Below are 7,233 nucleotides of genomic sequence, written 5' to 3'. Positions count from 1 at the left end.
CACGGCAAGCGGTACTGGAGTGCCAAGTCTAGGCCCAAGAGGCTTCTAAACAGCTTCTACCCCCAAGCCATAAGACTCCTGAACATCTAATTAAATGGTTACCTAGACTATTTTCATTGCCCCCCCACCCCCTTCTTGAACGTTGCTGCTTCTCTGTTTTATTATCTATGCATAGTCACTTTAATAACTTTACCTACATGTACATATTACCTCAATTATCTCGACTAACTGGTGCCCCCGCACATTGACTCTGTACCGGTACCCCCTGTATGTAGTCTCGCKATTGTTATTTTACTGCTTCTCTTTAACTACTTGCAACTTTTATTTCTTATTCTTATTTGTATTTTTTAAAYTGCATTATTGGTTAGGGGCTTGTAAGTAAGCATTTCACTGTAAGGTTTACACCTGTTGTATGTGACTAATAAAGTGTGATTTTATTTGATTTTCCGTTCTTCATTACAATATACGACAGAGAATGAACCTCTGTAATGTAAACAATGCAGATTTCCAAGCAAGTTGTCCGATATCCTGGTAGAGCTATTGTAGATGTATTGAGGGGTATAAGAATGTATATTGTTCTTGAAAGAGATCCCGGAAACACGCACAACATACTATTGATCATAAAGTCTGATAGAAAGCCAGTGGCTACCAAAATATGTCCTTAATTCATTTAATGGTGACCTTTGAACTCATGTCTGGCAATGACAGAAATGGATTGGAAGTTATTCTAATAGGACGAAGGGGGCGGGAAGGGCCAGGGTCCATTAGCAGTCAGACATCCAACTTAACCTGATTTGTAGCTGAGACACTCCATTGACTGTGAGAAAGTGAATTGTGACAGTACTGGCAGAGGAGAGGAAGTGGGTCTACTGGGAATCTACTGAAAATTAGCAGCATGACTTCAGGCAATAGGAAGTTTGTCCTCATTCCCCAGGAAGAGAGAAACAGAACAGCTTMATTGTTTCAGAGAATAGGCCCTTATAGCTTCATAATGGCTGCAGACATATTGCACCCAGCCAATGGTCCAGACAGAGTCAATCAACACTGACAATAATGGACCCAGAGAACATATTAGAATGTTTTTGTTGATTTCATAGAGCATTGTGTAACAGATATCCCACTGTGTTAAATATATCTGTATCATACAATAAAAATACTATAGAAATATTGATTTGATTTGCACTCTGCATACCATGTGCCGTGCAAGGGGATGTTATGTTCTGTATACCTGTTAACAGATACTTCCTCTTGTTCAGGTCAGGTCACCTCTCCCGACAGAAACCAACCTCCATGCACCAACATACTTGGTAAAACAAGTAACAGAATCGAGCCCTTCATTCCATTATCAGAATCATGAGGCTAGTACCTTGTCTCAGTCACTCAATCATCCTCATCATTCAGTCACAACAGTGGTGTTCAGGGATCTTTGTGGCTACAGGGAAAGTCAAACAGTGCACATACTGGACAGAGTGCCAATTTGGCTCTGTTAGAGTGGTTGGTTGGTTCACTAGGGGCATGGCAGTCGTCCAAACAGAGCAGGGCAGAGAAGAGCACATGCCCATGTAACAAGTAGGCCACCTTCCACTGTTTACAGATACCTTGTCTCCTATTAGGGGAGCAGAAGTCGGGGCTTAAGTGAAACATGTGATCAAATAGAAAGCACTCACCCCCTCAGCCYGGCTTGCTCACCAGTTCAACAAAGTCATGGATGCCTGCAGACACACGCGACTGAATCTGATTTCCTTGAAATACAGATGTAGGATCTTCATTTGAGCCAGTTTGCTACAGCAGGAAAATAATCCTGCAGCAACAGGAAATGTTATTATTGTGTGGATTATAAAGAATGGACTTTTTCTCCCCAGCYATTTACCGAAACATTGGTGGGGACGATGCTTGTTATTGTTTTAACTGCTGATTGGCCCATTAAAYTGATAACGGATTCACACATATTGCGGATGTAGCAAAGTGCCTGTGTTCCTAGATCCAACAGTGCAGTGGTATCTAACAATTCACAACAATACACACAAATCTAAAAGTAAAAGAATGGAATTTAGAAATATGTAAATATTAGGACGAGCAATGTCGGAGTGGCATTGACTACAATACAGTAGAATATAATACAGTATATACATAACAAAGGAATAAGGCAGTATCTAAACATTATTAAAGTGACCAGTGATTCCATGTCTATGTATATAGGGCAGCATCCTCTAAGGTGCAAGGTTGAGTGAMTGGGTGGTAGCCGGCTAGTGATGGCTATCAGTCTGATGGCCTTGAGATAGAAGCTGTTTTTCAGTCTCTCTGTCCCAGCTTTGATGCACCTGTACTCAGGGTTGGGCAGGGTACTTTCTAAAAGGAATCCGTTACAGTTACTAGTTACCTGTCCAAAATTGTAATCAGTAACGTAACTTTTGGATTACCCAAACTCAGTAACGTAATCGGATTACATTCAGTTACTTTTAGATTCCTTTCCCCTGAAGAGGCATTAGAAGAAGACAAAAAATGTAAGTTACCAATTGAACGACATCTATTTCAGGATAAATCAATGTTAAAGTTTACATAGCTGGTCATATATGGATGTAACATGTTACTTTATGGGTTGGTTATGTAGGCTTCTTCTAACCCATCGCTTTCTACTACATATAATAATACGATTAAATTATATCTTTACATTAAAAACCAAAGTATCAGAATTCCAGTCATTCCAATAAATGTTATACCCTTGATCTTCAAGAATAGGATTTGGAAATATAGATTAGCCAAATTGTTTTACCTGAGCATAATCCCAAAACGAAGGACTTATTAGCCAGCCTTGCTCTGTTGTTTATGATTCTGTTGTCATGGCGGACTGATTGGGCTCATTGATTCGAGTTGAAAAATAAATGCTGCGCTCATGGAACGGCATGCTTTGAGCCCTACTGAAAAGTGCTATTTACATGTGAAAAATGAATGCCATGTGCTGCATTTGCTATTGGCCTATTGTTTACCTTTTGTTGTTGACACTTTGATATCTTGATAATATGCAGCTGTTTAAAKGGYAAATCCACAGATGAAACAAYAACAAAACGGWCACCCCGCCTCTGTTTTGGTAAAAAKCTGAKGGATGGGCCTGGAGAAATGTAACCACTCTCAGATTAATAGACAGAGCTATGGATGCAAGGACTGACCATCCAYGATGCCAAAATTATGGTTTTGAGCATGTTATGAGGCTTTTTACATTTACAATGTAAAAACATTTACAATGTTTCCAGACACTGGAGAAAAACAAGCTTGTATTTTGGGTTCTCRTGGAGTGTGACAGTTGAACTAAGGTCATGAGGCATTTATAAGTTATATTCTTCAATAATCAATGGATATACACTACTGTTCAAAAGTTTAGWGTCACTTAGAAATGTCCTTGTTTTTGAAAGAAAAGCAMATTTTTTGTCCATTAAAATAACATAAAATTGATCAGAAATACAGTGTAGACATTGTTAATGTTGTAAATTACTATTGTAGCTGGAAACGGCAGATTTTTAATGGAATATCTACATAGGCGTACAGAGGCCCATTATCAGCAACCATCACTACTGTGTTCCAATGGCACRTTGTGTTAGCTAATCCAAGGTWATCAATTTAAAMGGCTAATTGATCATTAGAAAACCCTTGTGCAATTATGTTAGCACAGCTGAAAACTGTTGTCCTGATTAAAAGAAGCAATAAAACTGGACTTCTTTAGACTAGTTGAGTATCTGGAGCATCAGCATTTGTGGGTTCGATTACAAGCTCAAAATGGCCATAAACAAAGTACTTTCTTCTGAAACTCGTCAGCCTATTCTTGTTCTGAAAAATGAAGGCTATTCCATGCGAGAAATTTTCAAGAAACTGAAGATCTCGTACAACGCTGTGTACTACTCCCTTCACAGAATAGTGCAAACTGGCWCTAACCAGAAAAGAAAGACGAGTGGGAGGCCCGGTGCACAACTGAGCAAGAGGACGGTTACATTAGACTGTCTAGTTTGAGAAACAGATGCCTCACAAGTCCTCAACTGGCAGCTTCATTAAATAGTACCCGCCAAACACCAGTCTCAACGTCAGCAGTGAAGAGGCGAATCTGGGATGCTGGCCTTCATTTGCCGTACCAGGTGGTGAAACAGCCCGACAGGATGCTCTCAATTGTGCATCTGTAAACGTGTGTGAGAGTGACTGTTTCTCACAACGCAGGGTTTCTGTGGGGAAAAGAAGCTGAGACGGCCTTCCAAGGACTCAAGCAGCGCATCCTCTCTGCTCCCATCCTGACACTACCGACTGCGGATGAACCTTTTGTGGTGGAGGTAGACGCATCAGAGGTTGGTGTTGGAGCTGTCCTGTCTCAGAGGTGTGAACGACAAGAAGCATTCACCCTTGCGCCTTCTTCTCTCACCAGGCTTACCCCCCGCCGAGAGGAAACTACGATTGTGGGGGCGGATCGTGAACTCCTAGCAGGTTAAGGATGGCATTGGCAAGGAATGGCAGACATACTGGCTCGATAGGGGCGCTTCTCAACCGTTTCAAGTGCTTACTGGACCTACAAAAATTCTGAGTATACCATCACGGCGAAGCGTTTGAACTCTAGACATAGCGTCATGGTCTCCTTTTCTTCAATCGATTTTCCAGTTTATCCTCACCTAAGGGCCCGCGGTCGAAGAATCTCAAACGCGGCGCCTTTCACGAGTCTACGCCTCTTGCCATTCGCGATGAAAGATACTGACATGCTGTCCTTTCCTGCGCTAAAGATTCTGTGGCTCCATCTCGTGGCAAGGAGGATACCGTTGAAAACGAGCTTGCAAGATCGAACTCGGGTTCCTAAAAGGAGGTTCCTGCTCAAATGCGTTGTTTGTTCCCAAGGGCAGCCGAGGAACCAGTGTCCTCTGTGTGGGCACTCTCCTGCCTCACCTGTCACTCTCCGGGCGTAGGCTCGCACCCTTGGGATTATCCCAGCGAAAGTTCTAGGTGACCCACCATAAGAAGACGTTGCCACTTTCGTCCAAGCGCCTGTCCCGCTGTGCTGCCCAGGGCAAAATCTTCTCACCTCCGCCTTCAAGGACTCCTTCACCCTTATCTATGCCCCACCGACCTGGTCCCATATCTGCGTTGGACTTTTACTTACTGGCCTTTCTCCGCCCATGGTAATACTACTATCCTAGTCATCATCGACAGGTTTTCTAAGGCGGCCAGGTTCGTCCCCTTGACTAAGTTACCTTCTGCCAAGGAAACGGCTGAGTTGGTGATTAACCATTCCGAGTCTTCGGCATTCCTCAAGATATGGTTTCCGACAGAGGTCCCCAGTTCGCCTCAAGGTTTTGGAAGGCCTTCTGCCAACTCATAGGGGCCACTGCCAGTCTATCTTCAGGGTACCACCTGGAGTCCAACGGCCAAACCGAGAGGATGAATCAAGAGCTGGAAACCACCCTCAGATGTATGGTCTCCAACAACCCGTCCACATGGTCATCCTTCATTGTTTGGGCCGAGTACGCGCACAACACCTTGCGCTCCTCCTCCACTGGTATGTCCCCGCACGAGTGTCAGTTTGGCTATGCCCCTCCATTGTTCCCGGACCAGGAGGCAGAAGTCAGAGTGCCTTCAGCCTTGAGGTTCATCAGACGCTGTCGGCTTACGTGGAAGAAGACCCGTCTTAATCATCTGCGTTCCTCACAGCGGTACCAACGACAAGCCAACAGATGTCGCCGTCCCGGGCCTACCCTGCGCCTCGGCCAGAGAGTCTGGCTCTCAACAAAGAACTTACCGCTATGGGTGGAGTCTCGCAAGCTGTCCCAGAAATACATCGGTCCCTTTAAGGTTGCCAGGAGAGTGAATCCCGTTACTTATCGCCTGCACTTACACAGATCCCTTAAGATTAATCCCACGTTTCACATTTCTTTATTAAAACCTGTTGTTTTTTCTCCCCTTATCGCGGCAGGCAGACCTCCCCCTCCGCCCCGTGTCATCGGAGGCCAGTCGGCTTATACCGTCCATCGGATACTGGATTCCCGCCGGGTGCAGCGGTCCTGGCAGTATCTGGTGGACTGGGAAGGCTACGGTCCCGAGGAGCGCTCCTGGGTTCCTGCCAAAGACATACTGGACCCTGACCTCATTCTTCAGTTCAGGGCCCTCCACCCTGAGAAGGCTGGTAGGAACGTCAGGAGCCGTTCCTAGGGGGGATTCTGTCAGGATTTGGCCAGGATTGTTCAGGTTTTGGTCACTAGATGCCCCCATTGTGCTTTTTTGACCCTTTTGTTTTTTTCCCTTGTTCCAGTTATTATTTGCACCTGTGCCTCATTTCCCTTGAATGTATTTAAACCCTTAGTGTTCCTCAGTTCTTTGCTCTGTGTTTGAATGTTAGCACCCTGCCCCAGCCATGCTGTGAACATTTGTTTCTCCAGTTGGATTTTCTTGAGGTACTCTGGTTTTGTTCTTGTTTATTTTTGATTATTCTTTTGAGGTTTGTTTTTTCCCTGCTGTTCTTACCACTTTGTGGATTTTCCTTGTGTCTTGGAGGATATACATTTTTTTCTCTTGGAATTACTTTTGACGTTGTGGATTTATATTTTTTGCCTGAAGATCTTTTCCTTTTTTCTTTATTAAATCTCTGTCTCAAGTACTGCTGTGTCTGCCTCATCTTCTGGGTTCTGCCGACTATTAGTGGCTCAGTTGTTTTTACTAAGTGACTCTGGTTTTCGTCCACACCGGAGCGGCGGAAGGTTCGTAACGCGGGTCTGACAATAGTGTTAATTCTTGCACTAATCGACATTGGACATGGTGACAGTGGTAGTGAAGTAGATGTACGTTTCATCTTTTGTGATGTGATAACACTCAAATACAAAGAGCCATTCTGGGATTTGTCACTTTGTATTTGATTCCTTACTGACCTGTATTGATTTCTATTTAGTATAAGGCAGGATTTACAGCTAAGCATCTCTCATCATGCAAGAGTGCAGAGGAAAGTTGTATGAATGAAGGAGAATCAGTTGAATAGTTAATTTTATATTATCTTGTTAGTTCCCTGGTGAAGCAGATTCACTTGTGGTCCAGCAAGGAGTATTCATAGCTTCTCGTTAACACCTCCTCAGTGAAGACTCATGACCCCAGTAAACAGAGTAACTCCAAACCCTCTAGTGGTGTTTTGCAGGTGGTACTGAAAACAAGTGGTATGCGGTATCAACCCAGTCTGTCTACTTATGTTCACTACTGGGTCATTTTGCTATAGCTTAACTG

This window comes from Salvelinus sp. IW2-2015, linkage group LG26 (assembly GCF_002910315.2).
Source record: "Salvelinus sp. IW2-2015 linkage group LG26, ASM291031v2, whole genome shotgun sequence".
Classification (NCBI taxonomy): Eukaryota; Metazoa; Chordata; class Actinopteri; order Salmoniformes; family Salmonidae; genus Salvelinus; species Salvelinus sp. IW2-2015.
Note: the sequence above shows the minus strand (reverse complement) of the source record.